The sequence below is a fragment of the Oenanthe melanoleuca genome, chromosome 7, assembly GCF_029582105.1.
Source record: "Oenanthe melanoleuca isolate GR-GAL-2019-014 chromosome 7, OMel1.0, whole genome shotgun sequence".
Taxonomy (NCBI): Eukaryota; Metazoa; Chordata; class Aves; order Passeriformes; family Muscicapidae; genus Oenanthe; species Oenanthe melanoleuca.
In genome coordinates this window covers 34026432-34049499 of record NC_079341.1, presented here as the reverse complement: position 1 = coordinate 34049499, position 23068 = coordinate 34026432, and the positions used below count along the sequence as shown (strand labels likewise).

Sequence of the window (23068 nt, the reverse complement as noted above, 5' to 3'; positions counted from 1 at the left end):
GGGTCAGGAGCAGCATTAGGTTCCCTTGGCTTCTGCTCTGGGAAGAGCTCCAAGCCCAGCATGGAGAGGCTTGGTGCAGGGAATTCTCTCCAGCAGCAGGTACCAAAGCAGCTTTGTCTGCAGATGTAGGCTCTAAATCATTCTTTCCCTCTTTCAGGACAAGCTCCTGGGAGAATTTGGTTTAGCACACATCTGATGTGTGTTTATGAACAGGAGAAAAGCAGCCACTCTCTGGGTACAACTGCATCTCTAAAACATGTCAGGGGAGTATTTATGTCTGCCATTACTGTCTCCCCACATTGAGGGAGCCTTCACAGAAACATCACTTTTTGTGATGTTTTAAACAAGGACAGATTACAGCAATCCACAGGTTGATAAAGAAAAGAGACATCTCACCTGTGACTGCACCTCTCATGTTTATCTCAAGGACTCTCCAAGTGAGCCCTCTCTGAAAATCAGTGTCTGGTTGTGCCATGTCCACAACTGGAAATAAGGATCCAGTTCAGTCAGTGCAGATTTCCATGATGACCAGGGGAGATGTACAGCTATAGACAAATGAGAGGGGGGGAAAAAGGAAGGTCTCAAATTCAGTTTGTCTGAGGTAACTTCAGTGAAGGTAATGGAGCGACCTGAGTGTCACTGACAGGAAAGTAAACTAAGCATAATGGTTTTTACCCTGAGTAAATACATTAGCAGTGGCCTTCCTGCCAAAAAGAAAACAAGAAATACTCTTTTCCAACAATATCTTTAGTAAAGTTCCATTTTTCTTAACCATTATTTTTATTGAAGGCTTTACTGCACAAAGAATCCAGGGGGAACAGGAAATCACATAATGGTGCAGGTTGGGGAATTCTCTAAAAATACGTAACCATGGCACCCTTGTCATTATCAATCAAGTGTTCTTGATAAAAAGTAAAGTAATTAGCCTTTGAGAGGAGCATAAAGCTAATTAAAAATGACAACTTAGTCATCTCAACAAACAACAGCACAGAACCAGCCCAGAGTTCTAACTATAGCACAACATGATAACCTGACCTGCCACAACCACTTGCCTTCAACCCCTTAAAAGAAACCAGTTTGTGAGAGTGAAACTTTGATAACCTCTTCCTTCATTGTAAAATTTAGGTTTGTCTCATCTGCCATCCAATATTGCTGTTTGTTCTTCGAGTTTCTTCATCTTTTCCTGAGACAGTTTTGCTCAGCTATCAGAAATTTTTCCAAGTGAAATGATGGAAATTCGTGTAGCCTCCTAAAAGGAGATGACAAAATGTGAAGCATGAACATATGCATTGTCAAAAAAATTCACAAGTTGTAAATGGGTGTAGTCTCATAACAAAGTTGCTCACTCAGAATTTATAAATAATAACCAGGAACAAAAAAAAAAAAAAAAAAAAAAAAAAACAAAAACCCACAAAAAACTCTTGTCTCTCACTTATAGAACAACTGCAGTTCTGTCCTCTCACAGGTGGTAATGACAAGGTTTTAATTCAGTTCTGTGGAGCAAGAATGAACATTTCTTCTTTTCTTGCCCTGCATAAATCCTTGAGGAGGACACATTATTAGAAAATTATTACAATTGCCACCATATTTCTTAGCAGGTGTATTTACCCACATTGCAGGTACTGAAGGAAACAAGTTGCTTTATTTTCACAGAATCATAGGATGATCACTGGGTTGGAAGGAACCATGAAGATCATCCCATGGGCAGGGACACTTTCCACTGTCCCAGGATGTTCCAAGCCCTGTCCAGCCTGGTCTTGGACACTTCCAGGGATCCAGGGGCACCCACAGCTTCTCTGGGCACCTGTGCCAGGGCCTGCCCACCCTCACAGGGTAGAATATTTTCCCCAATATCCCATCCATCCCTACTCTTTGTCAGTGGGAGCCATTCCCTGTGTCCTGACCCTCCATCCTGTCCCCAGTCCCTCTCCAGCTCTCCTGGAGCCCCTTCAGGCACTGTCTTTAAATCTTTCCCTTTTCAAATCATCAGTTTCTACTAAATATTTCCTAACATAGACACACAAATATATTATATATATATATATACATATATATATATATATATATATATATATATATATATATATATGTAATGAAATACATTAACAGCAACATTCCTTAAAGTTGAGTTGAAGGCTCATTCTCTTTAAGAATGAGAGTTCTGGAACCACAAAATCATTAAGTTAGAAGCAAGTCCATCAAGCCCAACCATTACCCTAGCAATGCTAAGTGCTCTAACCTGAGGTGTGTGCACACAGCAGAATCTCCACAAAGTTTTGACACAGCTCCTGAGCTCATACTCACAGGATTAGATTTTAAAAAGGATAAACCAGCACTGTGAAGGGCCCAGCCCAAGCACTGGCTCCTCAACAGGTCCTGCTGAGTGATGCTGATGCTGATCACGCTGACAGGCTTTCCTCAAGCGCTCAGGAAATGCAGATTTGATCCTCAAAACAAGGACTGGCTGGAACAGGAAAAGAGGTAGAAGAGATTATGGGTAGGTTTTGAGTATCCCACACTAATCTTTCACTGTAGTTTCAGTTCCTGCTTGCTGGGAAGGTCAGAGCAGTGACTTAGAGAAGGCCTGAGGCTGCTGAGATGCAGCACATCGGAAGCACCCCATGAAACAGCAATGCAAGAAGTGAAAACTTAATCTCCTTTGACTTACAGTATATATGAGTATATGAGAGGGTAAAATACTTACAGATGTGTATCTAGACCAAATAAAAAGGCCTTGTAGAGACAGGGAAATAAGTACCTTGTGCTGCGCTGCTCGGAGTCCTAGGAAAGCTTGGAGCAGAAATAAAATGTTTTCTTATATTCTGAATAAACGTTGGATGAAAAGAAATTCTGAGCAGCCATGAAGTAGATAAAGACCTTGATCCTGCTGTGTAATGCTTGGTAAGACCCAGCTCAGGAAGGCCAGCCCTGGCTTAGGAAGGAGAGTCTCCCTAAGCCTGCTCCACAGGCAGTGCAGAGAGGGATCATCCATCCCCAGCTGGAATAAGGAGGCATTGCTCCATCCCAACCCATGGAATCAGACCAACACACACAGGCTGAGCATCCCAGGCTGGGATCCCAAATCTACAGATCTGCACCTCTTAATGATTATTCCCACTCCAAATGTAACAACCTGGCTGAGCCCTGTTTTACAAGATTTTCATTGAAAACCTTTTTGGGGTCAAGTTTTTCCTCCAGCTGAGTTCTGTACGGTGAATTCAGTGCAATTTTGGTTTGTTCCAGTTTGCTTTTTCAATTCTTTAAAGTGTTTTCTCAAACATGTTTGTAGAGACTTGTGACTAAAAAGGTTTTAAAGGCCCTAAAGGAAATGCAGTTTCTTTTCATACGCCTACAGGACAAGCAGGTGTTCTGGTCTCAGCTCTTACATGTTATAGGACATGAGGGAAGATAAGAGAAGTGCTGCTTTTCTCTTCCTTTTCTGCTTTCCCCAAGCAAAAATTAAACTTTTACAGGGATGAGGTAGTAATCTACAACACCTGCAGGGAGCAAGCAGGTGACTTGATCTTTTGAGGTGTCATTTCCTTGTGTAGGGATGATGGAGAGGAAAATGAGGTTTTTTTCTTGTTAGGAAAGGAGAAAAGAGTGAAATCTCCACTTAGTCATGTACCTCTCCTTAGACCTACAGGCTCTAAACTTAATTCCAGGTTGAACCTGGAGAAAGAAATGGAAAAAATACTCTGTAATGAGCAGGACTGCGTTGGCAGCAGAGTGGATTCAGTGATTTAATAGTTCTTTCTCCATCTCTGATTTCTTTGATACTATTTATAAAAAGGCAAGAAAAATGATGGACCACTTCAAACAAATTGTTACCATAAACCAACAGCAAACATCAGAATTGGCCCTTTAAGAGTTGTGTGGAGAGAGGGAGAGGACTAATAACCTACCTTTCCTGGTCCTGGGCTATGTTTATCTCCCATATTTATTTAAACCAAATCAAAATACTTTCAAGCGAGTCGGCTGGTTCCAAATTTAGGAACAATTGAACAAAGAGGAATCTGCTAATTCCAGATGGAGTGCATATAGTCCCTTGGCACTTATTACTTACCAAATGTTTCAGAAAGCAAACACATGACCTAAAAGATTTCGTGAGTGTGGGGTCCTCAAAAAGCTTTTAACAAGTCGTGTATTTCCAACCATATTTACTTTACCCACACACAAAACCCCTGCTTCATTTTCCCTTTTTTTTTTTTTTTCCTAGGCAGACAATGCTCCTTTAAAGACTATTTATGGATGATTCAGTTACCCCATAAGGGCAGGAGCTCTAAAGGTGTCTCCTTTGAAAGATTTCAGCTGTGGAGCATCTGCTGCCTGCCAGGGCCACCTTCCCCAGTGGGTGCAGGTGTTTTGCTAAAGTGGGATCCCCCTGCCCAGCCCTGCAGGAAATGGGCACCCACAGATGGTTTCTCATCTCAAAGAGACACAAAATATTTCTCTGTTGTGGGTTTTTTGTTTTTTTTTTGTTTTTTTTTCTTTTAAACCTGCTCCCTTGCACACCAAAGTTGTCCTCCAACATCCTGCAAGGGAGTGCCAAGCCACCATCATGACACAACTCCAGGTAAATTAATTGAGATTTTTTTTCTGTATGCATTTCATAGTCATCACTGAGGTGTTTTAAATTAATTTCATAGGAAAATGAGTAAATGAGCACAACTTGGAATTTTTTTAGGGAGCACTGTATTCCCTCATTATAACTGTTTCTTCCCCAAATTAAATACTTCAGAGGAAGAATAAAGTATAAATTCTTGATTTTTGAGGCAGTTTGATGAAAGTCAGTGATTTTTCACCAGCTCCCCCACCCAGGAGAGCAGATTTTGTGATTTTGCCATCTGTGTCTGTCCCAACCCTCTGGAGCCAGCAGATTTTGTGGGTCCTTGTAGGCAAAAATCCCACCTGAGTGACTGCTTTGGGAGATCTGCACTAGACTCCTTCAGGCTGAGAGAGTAAAAAGGTTTCATTTCTGTTCTAGGTGACAATTTTCATGACACAGACTACAAAAAACTTCAAGATTTCTGCTGTTCATACTTTTCTGCTGGAGGAATGAACCCAGTCCTGTAAGAGGGGCAAAATCAAAGACAGCAGAGAAAAATACTTAATAAAAATTTAATTCTCAATTGAGGTGATTTTTTTTTCTGTTCTTGCTTTCAACATTCTAACATGTCCTTAGAATTCAAGTCCCTTCCATGGTTCTCAAAGGGAAAAAATCTAGAAGCAGTGAGTTGTGACTAAGAGACTGAAAAGTAAAATAACTTTTCGTGGTAGTATAATGTAGTAGATATAATTTAGTCTTGAGTTTTTGATGAGTTATACCTCTTCCCTTTAAGCTTTTTAATTTATTTTTTTTTCCTCTAGCTCTTATTTTAATAACTTTCCTTCCAGTTATGCTGCAACCCTTTCCTTTGGGCTTCTATGCTTGTCATTTTTTCATAGGCACAGACTCAGCCCAGAAAGAAACTGAGGGCAAACACTAACTCCAATTTGAGTATCTACAAGGTGAAATTTATCTGCTGACAAAGGCTCCCTTTGTTCAGTAACTCTTCTCCAACTCTGTGCAGTGTGATAGTCCCTGAAGTTTTCCTACTGCTGGCATTTCCCTGCAAATCCTTAAGCTGCACCAGCAAACTCAGCCCAAAACGTTATTTTACATTTTTAACTGAAATGCTTTTTGTTTTTATTTTAATGAATCCCCTAACTCCAAGTTTAATTAAACTCATGTTTTTTAATTAATTACCAACAAATGCAAATAAGGCAAACTACACAAACATGTATTCACCATTCCCTGATAGATATGTGGGTGGGTTTTTTTTTTAATCCTGAAGTGTCGGGATTTAAAAATCGCAAAGTCTTGAGGGTTACAACCCAAAAATTCTTTTCATTTGGGGTTTTATGAGAATATTTTAGTAGTGTGTGGCAGGGAGTTTGTCTGCTCAAGGGAGGAGAAAGCAAACTGCAGGTTCTTTAGCTTTTACCCACGTTATTCTTGCTGAACAACAGTGACACTCAGCAGATTTAGGCCTGTGCATGTATTATTATAAGAAAAAAAAAAAAGAGTAGAATACAAGAATTTCATAGATCACAGTTATGTTCACATAATCACAGTTAACTTCCTTAAATGCTGACAAATATGCATTCATGAAATGCTTTCTTTGCTTATTTAAGTGCAGCTAAACCAGAAATCCTAAATAAGCATCAAACTCAAATGCTCAAAGCTCAGGAACCCCAAATTTAAGATATGTAATGTAATCATGCTTAAAAATTAGAAACTCTCTCCTGTGAGGAAGATACCCAGTTGAATTACTTTTTTTAAACTCCATAACTACTATTTTGAGGAGCAAATATTTCAAGATCTCATGAACTCACTCTGAAGTGCTGCTCAGAAATTTCTTAGCTTCATTGAACACTTTTTTTCAGTCTAAACCCAAAAGCAAAAGCATAAAATATGTGGAATTATTTAAATCATTACAGCAAGCAGGAATATTTGTTTCTGCTCCCTTCCTGGGCTTGAATTTGGCTGAGTCCACATGTCTGGTTCAGCTCGATCTCACAGTCCCAGGATGACCTGAATCCACACTCTGAGATCTTGAATTTGCTTAGAGCCAGAGCAAAGAGCTTGAGCTCTGGCCCTCCTGGATCCCAGCCCAGAGTCCTGGCCCTCTACACCCTGGACACAAAGGAAAGCCAGCACTGGAGTGCTCAGCAAATTCCCTGGACAATGTATTTTCCCATCAGTCAGCAGGTAAGAGCTGTTTTTCTTACTTGGCAAAGGGTTTTCTTATTTGCAGCAGCACTACTCGCCTTTGGGAAACATATTATGCAAGTGTTTGCAAGTATTCATGTTTCCACTTCTTTTTATAGTCATTTTTAGGTTATATTTTGAGTTTATACATCTCTATATTTATATATTTTATATATTTTCATAAATTTTGTATTTTTTATACAAATACACAACTCTCTATGTGCACATCCATAGAACCTCTTCTACTTCTTCCCATCCAAAATATCAGGCAGATTTCTCCATCATTGACCATGGGGTGGAAAGAAGAGATTAAAGGACTGACACTAAATCACCTTTACCTCCATAAAGAGGTTTTCTGCCCTCTAAGATGCAAAATATGAATCCAGAAATTTGTGGTGCCTCTTTTCCCACCAAAAGGGCAAATAAATTAAAAGGGAAATTAACAACTTTGAGACCTGCCTATATAGAATATTTTGGGCTAGTGGGATTTTTTCCAGCTCTCTGTCCCTCCATTTGCCCAGATGAAAAATGGGAATAAGCCACCCCTAATGATCTTATGCAAAAAATTTAATAATGTTTAGCTTATCTAATTGATGTCTTTTGAGGAGCTTGGCTAAAAGATGTCATATGTGCAAAGCTATTTGTTGTGTTTAAAGATATTTGTGCTCCCATCCTTGGGAAAATTCCTCACGTTCCCCGTCCTGCTGCACTTAGCAGTGATCCTATCTTGATTGTGTTCCAGCTATCCAGTGTCAAAAATAATCAAGAATCAGGCAAAATAAAGCACAAGAGTGTTCTGGGGAAGGCTGTGAATCCAGTGGCTCCTCCTTCCCCTCCTTGTCCAGTCTAAACACATGCAACCCCTTGGAAATAATAAATAAATTATCAAACCAGCAGGGCAATGTCCACTCGTCTCCTGAACAGCTCCTGTAACACGATAGTCCTCAGGCAGCCATGCAAGATTTATCATCAGAATTTCAAGGCTTGAGAAAGCCCTTAAAATACCCCACATGCCCCCAGACAGCTCTTCCAGAAAAAGGAGGAAATGAAGATATTCCCTCTTTTGCTTTTTCCCAGTTTCCTTCCAGCCCACAGGTTGGCAAGAGGCGCGGGGAGCATTGAAACCAGCCTCGACAAAAAGGGGTTTTCCTTCCTTAAGAAATATTGCAAACAGAAGATTCCCATGTTTGAAAGGTCAGAGGAAAGAAACATAATGCACTCATGAAGAGACAACCTCATTAATCCTGTTGTTCTTGGCCCAGTCAATAGAAGAAACATAAATGCTGTCAACACTGCTCTGCTAGATAAAGGATAAAAAGTGGGAATGAAATGTTTTACTGCAAGGACTGCTCTTATGGTTTGAGAACATTTCTGGAAATAACCTGAGCTGAGAAAATGTTCCCTAGGAGGAACACATTCTGTGGGAAACTGTGTGGAAGATAAAGTTTGGTCAGTGACCTTCTCACTATCCTCTAATCACACAGCACACACTGCTCCAAAGGGGGAAAAAAGGGATATTGTGCAGCTAGAGACACTTTACCTTCCCCACATTACATGAATTGAAGTGGAAAACACAAGAGTGCCATAAATCTCTATTTCATGCTTTCAGATACTGTAGTGAAACAATAATCTACTGTAACTCACCGGGGGAAAAAAAGAAAAAAAATTGACTTTTGGTTTAGGGCACTGCAATAACACCAACTGTGATACACCTTCAGTGAGCATAAAAACAAATGGCTGGAAGTTGCTAAAAGGGGAACTTGCCTTTTTGTCTGTGCAACGTTAGAAACGGAGGAAGAGCCTCCCATTTCTCATCCAAGAGCAGGAATGACAGAGAGGGGGAAGAGGAGAGACCTCTCCTGTGCAGGCAGCTCCCAGGGATGAGGCAGAAAAGCTCAGTTTAAATACTCACACATTAATGCAGCAGCGTTCAGATACTGTATCTGTACAGACAGAGTAAATATTGGCTTGTGTAGTTACTCCTGGGAAGATTAGGGAGACATCAAATATGGATGTCCCCAGCGCTCCACACACAGGGAAAACTCCCACCTTTAGATATTTGTGGGGAATATTGCATTTCCCCTTATTTTTTTTTTTTTTTATTTGTCCTTTGAAACCAGAATTACTGTAATTACTGTCTCTAAAAGGTGGTTGTTTGCAGACTGGTGCTACACGCAGGGAAATGTCAAAGCTTTTTTGGTTTCTGCAGCACGAATCTCGGGAATGCAGTGTGATCTTCCTGAAATGGCATTACTGGGGTGATGCCACAGCACAGGAGTTGGGTAAATATTTTCCTTGTGCTCATCAGCTCCTGGCTGTTGACAAACACACTACCTAGAGCAGTAATGCAGGGTAATGATATCATTACTGGGGGATAAACATCGCAGCTGCCGTGTGTGTGGTTCCTGCAAAACAGAGCTGAGGGTGAAGTAGTTTGTGTGCTCCACATCTTTCAAATATTTCACTAATCACCACAGAAATAATTGCAGGAGCGATTGGTGAGCTAATTCAGACACAGGCAAATCTGAAGTGCTCAAGTTTGAAACTGGAAATTCCCCTTTTTTTTTTTTTTTGGATCCTTAAAGAGCGTGGAGTGGACAGAATGAAAGTTTTGTGTCATTGTCCCTTGCTGGTTTCCAACGGGACACGAAACAGCGAGGGTGCAATTAAATATTCTCTGATTTTACTTCCATCCATCTGGAACCAAGAACTACCAGAAGTCTGACAAGACAGCCTGATCTCCAGCCAGATTTCTAGAAATGTTAATAAGAGTTCGTTATTCAAAAAGCACCTTCAAAACTTCTTAACTACCAGGAAGAGAACCTCAGATGTCTCATTAGCCACCACAATTACTCCTGGAAAAAGACCAAGAAGTGCCCTGCAGAATTTTCCTGCTACCAAACATGTGAATGTCTGTATGTAATCAAACCTACATACATCATATTATAGAGATACATCATCTATATATTAGATAATGCAGGTAATTAGAGATCAGCAATAAAACCTTTTCAAAAACCTTCAAGGGATGGACAGAAAGCAACAGCATTTTAACAGATATTCTCTCGAGAGCTTCATTCAAAATAAATTTCTGTATTTATGTGTATTGATTTATAAGGATTGCATTTAACTGTATTAATTTATAAGGAGACTCTTTCCTTTGCTTAAAGCTTTCCAAGCATAAACCAGGAACATCTCAGACACTCACAGAGGATGGAACACCATTTCCAGTGCTTTGGTCAGGTACATACCAGCTGCAAAACGAGCTCAGGACCACACAGGACCTGCAGAGGCTTTGTGGGGTGGTTTATGGCAATAGCAGAAAGTCACCAGCAGAATTTTCTCGCTCCATTTTGTGCAGTGTAACTTAATGGCATTATCGACATCTTCTGTGATATACATCCTGTGATCAGTGCAATTACTGCATGTCATCACCACTGTAAATTTACCCAGCCTGAAACCATTTTAAACTTAAACTGCATACTTAAGAACTACTATCCACCTCCTCTTTGTAAATTAGCTGTATGATTTATCTGTGGGAACCATTTCAAAAAGTATACATTCAGAAATACATATACCACATGATGTCTTTTCCATATGGCATCTCATAATTATTTTGCTGTGTGTGAACATGATGAAAACAGTTTCATAATTCTCTAAGGGTTAGGGTAAATTATTTCAATTAGACATATTTCAGAGCAAACATTACCTTAGGGTTTATTAATAATAATACCTGAGAAGGAACAGCTGCCTTTTAAGCAGTGAGAGCTGTCAACTTCTCACTGCCCCCCTGTAGCACCCCTTTTGTGACTCTAAAAAAATGGTAGATTTTCTCATGCTTTACCTAAACAGAGGACTTGGCAGCAGAGACCTGGTTGTAATCCTCAGCAAGGGAGCTGGTGGGTGGATTTTTTTCTCTATAAACTCTTGTATAAACCACACCAGTCTCCTGGTATTTATTTTGTGTAATGTTGGAAATCATACACAGATCCAACAGGCCATGTAAAGGAGTTTTGTAACTTCCTGAAACGCTTTCAGGCAAAATCTTTTCTCCAACAGCAGTCCCAGGATGTCAGGATTATATCATCATTTTTTAAAGGCAAGGTTCCTCAACTATTTGTAATAGGATAGCTTTGAAAAGACAAAATGCAAATCTAAATTAAATCAGCTAATTATTAGGAATTGCTATTGGAATTAAAAAGAAAAGTTAAAAAGAAAATTAGCTCCATTGTCAGAGTATATGGACTGTTTTGCAAGCTTGCCTGGCAGTTTTCCGTGCTGCATTCCTCATTTAGTTGCTTTCATATATCAAAACTGTAAAATGATGTGCCTTGATTTTGAATACCAGTTGTGTGGGAATACCCCTCTGCTCAGATCAGCCCACCTGTGTGCTGATCTCCACACAAGTTCATCTCCCTCTTTGCAAGGAATACTTTAATTTAACTCACAAATGCCTAAGAATCCATGTAAACCCCCAAATCTGAAAGGGAAGTGTGCTGAGAGCCAGCCAAGGAACAGGGATGGAAAATCCCTGCCTCTCCTCACCCTCCTCAGAGGGGTGAGTGAATTGACCCTGAATGCACAGTCACTAAAGCTGGGTTGAAAAAAGGGACAGAGTTAGGTCTGCTGGCTAATAAATAATGCAGGTACAATCTCACAGAGGGCTGGTGTGACTGAACACTCGTTACAACCTGTGGGCTGCAGGAAAAGTGTTGTGGAGCTGCAGCTCTCAGTCAAAGAGTGGGAGGTGAGGGCATCAGCCCTCCCCAAAATCCTGCTCATCCCAGCCTCAAGCATGGAAGTGGGATGAAAGCACCCAGCATGGGAGAAGTAGAAATTTAAACTGAAATACCTCTAGTAAGAGTTAAACTTACTGAGATTTAAAATTAGTGTGTTGGGAAATCAGTTCTCACCTTGGCTGCCAGTCTTTGATCCAGCAAGGCTTGTGTGCCTATGGGGAGTGGGATTCTCATTTAGTTTATCAATTCCACCACAAATATTTACATACACACACACACAAATAGCACAAAAAGAGAGGAAGAGGATGTACTTATGTGCAGAACTGTAAGTGTTACATACAATCACAGAATGGTTTGGGTTGAGGGGGCATTAAAGCCCATCCAGTCCCACCCCCTGCCACAGGCAGGGACACCTTCCACTAGACCAGGGTGCTCCAAGCCCCATCCAGGCTGGCCTTAAACACTTCCAGGGATGTGCAAACCCATGAAAGCCAATACCAGGCTATCCAAAACGCTCAGTTATCACCCAGCCAAACACGATTCTTCCACATCATTATTATGCTTTAATCTTTTCCTCTCAACCACAAGAGGACAAAAGCATTTCCAAGCAGAAAAGAAAAATTGATAGGTGAAAGGAATTCAAGATATAAAATATTTCCTTTTGATTCAGGTCCTAGTATTTTTGCCTGGCTCAAGTTCAGGAAGCTCTATAACTTTGCTCAGTAATTTCAAAGGCCCCTTGCCTGTGTCTTTGCTCAGGAACACATTTAGCTTTGAAATTGCCATTTTAAATATGAGAGAAGCCATTTGCTTCTCTGCCATCCCTGGTGCAGTGAAGTCTGTGGATTTCTACAGAGGTTTTTGCCTGTCCCTTCTCCAGGAGGAGCTCAGGCAGGTCCCAGCCCCACAAGAACCTTCAGCACTGGGTGCTCCATACTCAAATGCTCTAGAGCAGACTTTCTGTGCCCTGCTCCAGTGTGTAGAAACCCATAAGAAGTGAGGGAATAGGAACTCAAAGCCTGAGACCTCCCTAATAAACTGAATTAACAAGCTTTTGTCTGATGTTTGGACTTTGGAACTGGTTTTTAATTTGGGGAAGAATATATTCCCAATCATGGAAACTTCCAGTTTCTGTCCCCATGTCATCCAAGGAGGGGACTGACCTCTGACCTTTGTTTTCCTCTCTACTTAATTCCTTTATTTGTTCTCCTTCACTCACTCCTTAACCAGACAATCTGTGTTACAGTTCAAACCCTACTATACATTTCAAAATCCCACACTTTTCTGGGTTCAATTCTTTTTGGGCAACTCTCCTGAAGCAATGAAGCTTTCACACTGGCCCTGTCTGCCAGACCTTTTCTTCCTTCACCATTTGCCAACTCATTGGCTTATTTCAATCCAATTTAATAGAGAGGTAGAAACCCTGAAGATAATTAAATTCCTGTAACTTCTGCAAACATTGGCAGCTGGAGACAGGTAGGGGATTGAAAAGAGAGCCTCTGCTGCAGCAAAAACTGCAGACATAGATTTAGCTTGGATATTAGGGAAATTTTCTTCACCAGAAGGGTTGTCCAGGGCAGTGGTGGAGTCCCTATCCCCACCAAGGGATTTAACAGCCATGTGGATGTGGCACTTGGGGAAAAGGCTGAGGGACTGTGAAAAGTTATCTTTTTTTTTTTTCCTTCTCTGTCCTTTCTTTCTCTCCCACACGTTGCCTTTTTCATTAGTTGGAGCTAAAAGTCCTTGAGCAGAAAGGCCTCTTTTTTGCACCAGATGTTTGCATGAGCCTAACACATTGGGAGCATTTCTTAGTTCAGGTCCAGATGGGCTATTGCAAAGAAGATAATAACAAGACTAGCAAATACTGATGTTCTTATATCTGTATGACAACATCACCTTTGTAATGGGAACACTTGTCTGTATACATTATGAGAAAACATTTTTACTTGCATATTTAGCTGTAACAGCCCCACTGAAGTGCAAACATAAGATCTTAAAAGTACCTCCATCAAAATTAATGGACAGCCTGACAGAGATCAAACTTGTTTTCTGCAAAGAGATTAATAATCTTACAGCATCTAAGATTTTGCCATGCCTGTCTTGTTTCTGTTTCTCTTGCTCTGAGAGAAAGGCTGGACCTCTCCTGAATGCTGTCTACCACCCACGAGCCTGGCTCAAGACCCATCTATAAATTTCATTTGCCTTTTGAAGAGACGAAATTTTCCTTGACGAAGGTGATTATCAGGTATTAAAGGCTAATCTTATAATAAATTTGTGAATTAGTAAGCTTATTTCTTAACTAGTCAAAAGCAAATCCCTCTTGCTCATACCTTGTTAGGCTGGCATCGCGTGCTATCGTATCTCTGGAATTTAATCATTTCAGGGTAAAAAAATCCCAAGCAGAGATATTTGCTCACTGAAATGAGCCAGGGTGGCCAGGTTACTCCCCATAATGTGGGCTTTTTTTTAAATATTTTTTTTTTATTTTATCCCAAAGGGCTTTTATTTTGTGTCAATTCGTACAATAAAGTTCTCTTTTATTAGGCTGACCTTGCTCATGTGTTGTTAGCGCACTTAATTAAACTCTGAAACGTTTAATTCTTTCTGGGGCCCTAATTCTGTTCTGTACAAACATTGCTGTGTGCCCTCAACGAGGGAAAATCAGTGTAATTCGACACAAATTTCAAAGACCTCCCCAAGGCATTTGTTTGTGTGTTGGGCAAAGAGAGGGGAGGGAAAGAGCTGGACCCTGGCTTTGGAATTCCCCCCGTTTTGAAGGTGGACCCGCTTCCAAATCCCCCTGCAGCCTGGAAGCACGGCCTGACTCCGGCCCAGCTGTACCCAAAAGCAGGGATAAATTATGCATGTGAGGGGCTGCAACAGCCTTCACATTAAAGATTGATCTGCTGGTCCTGTGCCACGCTGCGAGCCCGAGCATCTCCAGCCCCACCTGCCTGCTCCCGCGGGACCGGCTCCGGCACACGCAGCCTCTCCTCCCAAATAGGTGCCTCCACTGCAAATTCCCCCAGCTTAATTTATTCCACACCCTTGCTAGCATAACAAGTGTTCCTCAGCCTCTGTGGATATGTATTCGAGAGGGAGCTGTCTGTCTACATTTGATTTTACATTTCCTTCGGCTGGTTCAGAGATCCACGAGCGAAACCTGGCGCCCGGGGACGTTGGAGAGGATTGTGAATTCATAAACAATAAATGGATTATGATCAGACATACCTTAACATTTTAATCTCTGGCAGATAGGGTTTAGATAAGTGCTTTTGGGTAGCTCAGTGTAATAGATTTATTCACCTGGATACGTATTTTACTTGAACAATTTCTGAGCAGAAGTATTGTGTGAGGGTGGGGAAACAAAATGTCTCCTCCAAGGGTGGACACCTGCAGTCTCCCATTGCTGGCCTGGCAGGCAGAGCTACTTTCAGCCAGCTGGAGCACTGGAGCACATGCAACACCATTTTTAAATGAGGCACTGGGAACATCATCCAACAAGAGTAAGGAAAAACATCTTTCTAATCCACCACAGCTCCTTTTGACCTCAGCCTCCTGCAGTGAGGGTCATATCTTGGAAATTCCCTGTAGCCTAGGAGACTGATGCCCTCACAAGCCTTCCTTCTCACATCTTTCCCCCAGCCTCCAACATAAAATGACCAGTTTTTGATCTGGAGGAATTTGCCCCATGAGATGGGCAAACTGTGCACAATACGACCTGGGTTTCAGGCACCAAAAATAAAAATTATCCTTCCTGAGCTCTCCCTCCCATCCTGCAGCAGCTCTCCTACCTCCAGAAGCAGGTCCTCGAGGTACATCAGAATATTGGAGGCAGATGTCTTCTCAGCCCACTTGCTTGTCTCCTCCACTTGTCAATGTGCTCCTTGTAAAGGTGCTGACGTTTGTTTGAGACATCAAAACTGTAAGACTGAATCAGACCTGTGAAGAATACAAATAACTGTGAGTGTTAAGTAATTTCCCTAACATGAAATAAGTGTAAGCAGTTTTCCCAGAATTCCTGCATTGCATCCAAATTTCTAAGTTATAGTGAGTCATTAAAAACATTTCCAATTATTTTATAAGATGCTCCAAACAAGAATCTGAGCAGCCTGACCACATAATAAAGGCTGGAAGGGTTAAAGTAGGGAGCTTAATAGCTCACTTGAGTTAAACATTTCCAGTTAAGTCGCATATTGAAGTTTTTCCACACCTGAAAACATAGAATTAGTGTGGCATGCCCATTGCTTAGGTATTCCAACGAGTTGGAAAACTCTTACATGCTCAGCCTTCACTAGATTTCCTTTTTTTTTTTTTTTTTTCTGATTTCAACAAAGCCAGGAAGGCACAACACTGGAGAAAACTATGCAATAAAAAAAAAAATAGGAGAATCATACTTTTTATTATTTTCACAGGAAGATTTGTGTTTAACTCTTGGGAGGAGACTCAGCTCAAATGATATTTTCACACAACCAGTACATCCTCTCCTATCTGCACTGAGCTGGGTTCAAAATAGCTGAATAGCAATAACTACCAGGCCAGTTGTGGATCTGACATTCAGAATCAAGCAGATGGCAAGCACAAAAATACAGTCTGGGTTAAATACTGACCACATTTGCCAGAAGCACAGACAGAGAAACCCCAGCCACATCCAGATCACAGGCAGAGCCCATCCAGATCTACCAAAACACAAGAGCAGAATTCAGTCTAAATCATTCTGTGCTAATAGTACATGGACATCTGACAGTATTTTTCTTTTTATGCTCTTCTTTTTTTTTTTTTTTTTTTTTTTTTTTTTTTCCCTTCAAAAGGATGGAATTTCACTCTGTACCGGACAGTTTGGCCAAGAGCTTTTTCCCAAATGGATGCAATCCCCTTTCTGATGTGAGTGCCTAACACCAGTCTCCTGCCATCCCATCCAGACACGCTGCCCCTGCAGTGCTGCTGGGTAGGAGGTGATATTTAAAGCCATGCCAATGGAACACTACAGGGGATAGGCAGAGCACCAGCAGCAGAAGGAGGATTTTGCAACAGCTCTCTAGGTCACGTTAAACTCCTTCTCTGGCCACATCCAGTGTCCAGCCCGTATGTCTGAAGATCTTTGCTGGAAAGGCTTTGTTATTTATTTGGAAATTTACTGTGGCTGTGGCTTAACTCTGTGCTTTGGAGCTGTTCTTTAATTGATATCAGGCACCTCATCCTCCATAAACAACAATCAAAGGAGGACAGGGAGGCAGGTGATCAATACCAGTGGATGACCCAGTCTCTATAGGAATGTTACTTATACATCAAAAAATTTCTACTGAAGAAGAGAAAGCAAGTGCACAAGAGCTGTATTTATGAGGTTAAGAGAATCCTACCTTTGGCTAAGCATCAGTAAAAGCCTCGTAGAGAAACTTCTTTGTTTCTGGCACAAATAAATATTTATTATTGCACTGGGGAAAAAAGTACTCTCACAAAGCCTAACTATTTTAATAAAAAATTTAATATGTTTATTTCTTCCAGACAGGAGATAAAAAGCTGTCAGAGAAATAATGGTTTAAATTACAGTGAGATGTTTCCTTGCCTAATCTCTCTCTTTCTTCTTTCCCAAAAATCTACGTGGCACGCTCAGAAATTTTATTTTTAGTGAGAAATGTCAAGGAAACACTTTATGGTAAGTGGCTGCTCTCTATTAATTCTTTTGTTATTAAATGTGGGAACATTAATTACCATTAATGGTTCTGGCTCTAGTATAGATTTCCCACAATAAATTCTTTAAACACATATACAAACCCTATAATCTAATCAAGTAATTTTCTTCTACCTACTTGGAAGGGAGAAAACAGCAAGACTGTTATTGTTATTTCTATTTTTTTTTTAATTCTGAGGAGGTGGAGGAGGAACTGGCAATGTGACCTCTATAAAAGCAGAGACAAAACCCCATAACTATTCCAACAGACAGTGTATGTGCTTGTCAGTAATAGTCATGCCTTATAAGAGGTAAAATGCTTAAATAAAACATAAAGAAATTCAGTAAAGAAGAGATTTATACAACTCTAAGTCATCAAGGAAATATATTGCTCTGCAAAAGCAAAGATAATAATGAAACTTTGTTTTTCCTCAAGAAAATAAAAAGGAATACCTGAATTAATTCTGCAGCAATTAGCAAGGTGCTTCCTAATGTATCTGTGATACACATTTCCAGTGCTGACAATATAAAAGTTCACATTTAGTGACACAAACATAAGTTTATCAAGATAAAGAAGAAATTTAAAGTTACAGATACAGGTTGCTGCTGTCAGGGTAGTCACAGGAGCTTTTGCTCTGCTGTTTTTCACAGGGCTGCTGAACTCTTTTTAAACCTGCCATCACCAGATTCCCAGATTTTCATACTGGCAGGTGCATTTTTTAAACCACAGCGGGTAATTCTGCACAATAACTTTGTCACTGCTCCTCGAAAGCCCTAATTAGAATAAACATGATGAATGAATACACTGAATTTCTCAGAACAAACAAGCTGCAACCTCCATCTTAAGCACAGAAGCCACCCTGTGACTGATTAAGTATGGATGCTGCTTGCCAAATCTCACTTTCACTTTCAAACTTGTAATTGTTCTCAGAATGAAGTTTCCATAATGAACAGTTAAAACCATTTACCTCAAATATTGATTTACAGCTGGAGGCCTTGCAGTAATGCATGTCTTGGCCACTTTGGACCTTTACCACTAATCAAGGTCTGTGCAGGGAGAGGAGAATAACTGTGAGGATTCCCTTCCCTGGGACATCATCCACACATTGCACTTCAAAGTCCAGAGTCACTCATCCAAAATCCAGCAGCTAATTGAGGCAGCCACATCCCAGCAGCCCCTCAAGTCCTCTCCTCTCCCCTCATGTTAAACTCTTTAGCCCATCCTTGCACAAATTTAACAGATTGTAGTCTCTCCATTCATGCCTTCCCTCACTCCAAGCAGTTCCCACTATTCCTGCCTCTAAGCTTCAGCTTTCCTGTAGCATCTGATCTCCTCCACAAATTTCCTTTTGTTCCCTACGACTCTGGTGTCCTTTCAGTCTTATTTCAAGGCATTTTGGACACACAGAAAAACACCTTTTTTTTGACATGAAACTCAGCCTTCTGAAAAAAGATAGCCAAACATTACTTCTTTCTTTTTTAATCTTCTCTTCCAGAAACTCCCTGAACTGACATAACTCTGCACAGCTGGGTCAATTCCTATATCATATCCTATTTCCATTCCTAAATCTGTTGCCTTTGCAGACTGCAAACCACTTCTTCCAGCAGGCAGCTCAACAGTATTTTCAAGTAACCTGCAGCTGCTGAGCTGCTCCAGGAGTTCTAGACCATCTATGAGATGATGCATGAATATTCCCACTCTTTCCCTGATGAAAATTCCATTATTTCCCTAATGAAATTGTTTAGGGGGGAAATAATGAGGGTCAGCACGGGTGATATAAATTATTTACAAAAAGAATAGGCGCTCCAGTAGTTCCCAGAGATGCACAGAATCTTTGTGGAGAACATCAAGAGAGATGCAATCCTTCACTGGACAGTCTGCTCAGGGCAGGTGGAGTCCCCATCCCTGCAGGGGATGTGGCCTCTGGGGACATGCTGAGGAATCTCTGACCTTAGAGGGCTTTTCCAACCTCAACACAAACCCCATGATTTGCCAAAGCATTGCTGGGAAAACCTGACTACCCATCTGCTCAGCAGGGAAATCACACAGAGACCTCTCCAGGAGGGTGGATCTGAAGAGGCAGGAATGTGAAAAAACTCCTTTTCACCCCTTCCATCCACCAGCAGAGCCGAGGGTAACCTACTTTCCCCCAGGAGCTCAGGCACAGTGGAGCACAGGGTGCCACCTCACACACAGTATTTGATATTTTAGCACCCGAGTACCCGGCATCCCACGGCTTTCCCTCCTCCCAGGATGTCACAGAGTTATTGACATTGACAGAACCAGGTTAACAGAGACTAAAGGAACACTACAAATTCCTGCCCCTAGCAGGAGGGATGGAATAATTGCTTTTTCCCCCCTTTCTGCTTCTTTGTTTGTTGTATTTTTTTTATTTTTTTTTTTCTGGTGTGAAAGTTCTCAAGGTCTGGACAACAGCAGGTTGCAATACAGGTTGTTGCCCATCATGCTAAAAATATGCTTTGCATTTTACACCCTGATCAGGTAGCCTGGACCCCACACAAAATGACTCAGTAAATAGGTAAATTCTGAGGTATAATTTTCTTCAGCTGTATAAACCCCAGCATTTTTTAGAAGAGATAATCTGACATCACATAACATACCTGTGTTATAAGAAAAAAAAAAAAAAATGAAAAGAAATATTAATCTCAATTTATGCCACAGATAGTGAAAACTACCCTTGTCTTAATATTAGTCAGACAGATCCAGAAAAAAAAAAAAGGGAAAAAAAAAAAAAAAAAAGAAATAAAAAACTGTAATATTTACCAGTCCTGCATTTTTAGTAAATTTATCATGTTTTTCTTATTTTTTTTCACTATATTATGGTCACTTTCCAGGCAAAAAGAAAATAAAAAAAAAAAACAAAATAAAAAAAGAAAATAAAAGTGAAAACTCCAAATATTTCCAGCTTCTGGTGTAGAAGAATGCCTGTGACTTACAGAACCTGTCACAAGTTACAAGCATAAATAACACAGCTTTATATCTTCAGGAATAACTTCAAATACACAGAACAGCCCCCTGGTTTTAATCTTATTTTTTCCCTTAATAATTGACCTACATAAGCAACCAAATCCTTGGTACATTTCAGTGGCATAATTTCAATTTCTCTTACGTGTGCTGTAGAATTGTCACTGAAGTCCCTAACCAATCATTATGGAAGACTGAGGGCTGGAGTGATGCTTTGCTGCAGTATTTAGGAAAAAAAAAAAAAAAAAAAAAAAAGAGAAAGGAGCTAAAAAAAAAAAAAAACCAGCCCTCTAGAAATGAACAACCTGGTGGAGGTTTCAATCCATTAGCAGCATTGAGCTTGCCAGTTCTGTGCTGCAGCATTTGACAAGGCTCCGAGCCAGAGATTAAGGCACGTCTCCTGAGGAAGGAAAAGAACAGGAGCTTCCACACTTCATTAAGGATATGTTTTATTTGCAAACTGCCAGCCCACAGAGTGGCACTGACTTTTGGGTCATGGAAAAGGTTGCAGTTGTGCACTTGAGCCGTGCCAAGTTGCCGAGTTGGATAATGCTCTTAAAAAAGCAAATCAAAGAAAAATGATAAGGAAAATAGGGAAGTCCACGATTGCAAGCCACCTAAAATAGGACTTGAAATGTAACTTGTGCTCCAGTCAGGATTTTCCTCCTCAAAAAATCGTGCTAAAGCAGGACAAGAGCCCAAAACAACAGGGAGCAGTTAACTACAAAATCCATATTCATGCTGGATTTTTTTTTATAATTTAAACATACATTCTCGGATTTATTTCACATTGATTATTTTAAAAAATGTTAATATCCCTATAGAATCAAGCCTTATCTCTATTTGATGCTTTGCCAAAGGCTGTACTAACATTCCACAACTTTCCCTCTTTTTTTTTTTTTTTTTGCTAAGCTATTGTTGTTTTTTCCTGGCTTGTTTTTCAAAATCCAAATAGAAATACGTAGTTTATATGGTTTAGAGTATAAATCATAAATCACTTGTCATAAAGGGCCAATTCTTGGAGTCTTTATTTGTTGTTTGCACTGGCAATTTCCCAATCATTTTCACAAGGACCAGCACTTGAATAAAGACATGGTTGCCAGTAGAGGTAAATTTTCTCTATTCCAGGAAAAAAAAAAAAAAAGCTTTAACAACAATATTCTGGGTTAGGTTCCAGATTCTCTGCACTGACATCAACAGGATGGTTTGAAATGAGAGGTGTTCAATGGCTAAAGAGTGCCCATGGGACCATCACTGGGAAGTTTGCCTAAGAAGAGGTAAATTATATTTCTGGAATGTCCATGACCTATTTCCTTGGATTTGAAAAGTGTCAGTAGTGATCACCAACAAAGCTGTGAGTTGCTCTGCCTGTGCACACACCTGGGCCAGTTGCAAAGCTGTCAGAGGTGAAGGTGTAGCTCCACCAAGATCAAAGCTTTTGGCTCTGTATCATCTTCAGTGCCTAAAGAAACCAAAGCTATTATTTTTATTTTTAATCTGTAGCCGAAAGGAAACCATTTATGGACAGAAAATGGTTCTGCTGTGTGTCCTTCAGCACTTAAAAAACATGAATTGATAACCTATTGCTGCCCAGAACAGCAGTAATTTTTAAAGTATTTCAAGCTCAATGACCTTGGTAGAATTTACCTTTTTTTTTTTTTTTTTTTTTTTTTTTTTTTTTTTTTTTTTTAATGCATGCAGATCTCAGGGTATTTTCATTTAACATGTCTACACACACATTTACCAACCACAGCTGTCTGGTGGTTCTCCCCTGTTGAACTCCCTGATTTTCCCCACTTCACCACCTTTAATGATATTCTCAGCTAGAACTGGTACTTTCTGTGTTGCCCAAAATGACAGCATGTCATGGGAGCCATAGCTGGCAGCAAAAGCAGCACCCTGGCTCAGCCCAGGCAAAGGCTCTGGGAAGCATCTTTAATGAGAGCAGTGGAATATTTGCTTTGTCTCTCCTCTCTGCTAGAGTCATGCAGAACAAAAGGGAAAGTCAACAGCTGCAAAAGTATTGATCTCTTCTGGTCTTCTCCATTCAGTATAACCAAATTTTTTGACCTTTGAGGGAACAGTTAGACTATTTGTAAATCTGAAGTGGATAAAGTCATCAGCCAAACTAAAACATTCACCCAGAGCAGAATCATGGCATCTCCTCTGTCTTAGGAGTTGAGAGAGAATCAGTGATTGGGAAAAATATCAAAAGCTTACAAGGGAGAACTTTTGAACTGTGGGCCAATTTTGCTTTGCTCCTATAAATTTTCTTCACTTGCCATGTTCTGCTTGCATGAAAAAAAAAAAAAAAAAAAAAAAAAAAAAAGAAGAAGAAACAACTAACAACAAAAACATCAAACCTATAACCATTAGTTAGCTCTGTGGTGAGGTGTTTGCCTGCCAACCTGAGGTCAGAAGCAGAGCTGGGATCCCAAGAACGAGGCTTTGTATTATAGCATTGTATTTTTGATGCGGTATTTGAGAGTCAATTACTGTTTCCATTATAAACCCTGTTTTCCAAGGGTTTATACCTCAACTGTTTTCATTTTCATCATGCTGAACTTGGCATATGAGCATTATGGGTTGACAATTTTTAAATAGACCAAATGAGGTTGGCCCATTTTTAGATACAGAGTAGTCAGAAACTGTTTGTCAGTTGGTTTGGATTTTTATTCTTTGAATTTCACAAACTGAACTATAGTTTCACTTTTAGAACTACATTACTTCAGAGAATTAGTCTCTGTGGCTGGATCTGATACATCTCAGCACTTTTAAGAAAAACTTAATTGCATTTTTTTGTAAATAAAAAGGGCTGCTGACAAAATTCTCCCTTTAAGAGCTGATTTTCTTTGTGCAATTTCAGATGCTGAGGCTCCCAAGCCTCATGTCCCTACAGAGGCTGGCGCACATCAAGCCAC

General features: G+C 40.3%; 1 long non-coding RNA gene across 3 annotated transcripts in view; it reads right to left on the bottom strand.

Moving 5' to 3' along the window:
• Window positions 1-448: 448 nt before the first annotated feature.
• LOC130255796 (uncharacterized) overlaps window positions 449-23068 on the bottom strand; it is a 39719-nt gene continuing 17099 nt past the window's right edge. For 2 of the 3 annotated variants that reach the window (XR_008840990.1, XR_008840992.1), the window contains exons 2-4: window positions 15285-15432; window positions 2305-2464; window positions 449-1249 (exon numbers count right to left, since the gene is read on the bottom strand). This is a non-coding gene — a long non-coding RNA (uncharacterized LOC130255796). Of the gene's footprint in view, window positions 1250-2304; window positions 2465-15284; window positions 15433-16100; window positions 16162-23068 lie in introns of those variants that run through there. The other variant, XR_008840991.1, reaches the window with a different exon arrangement.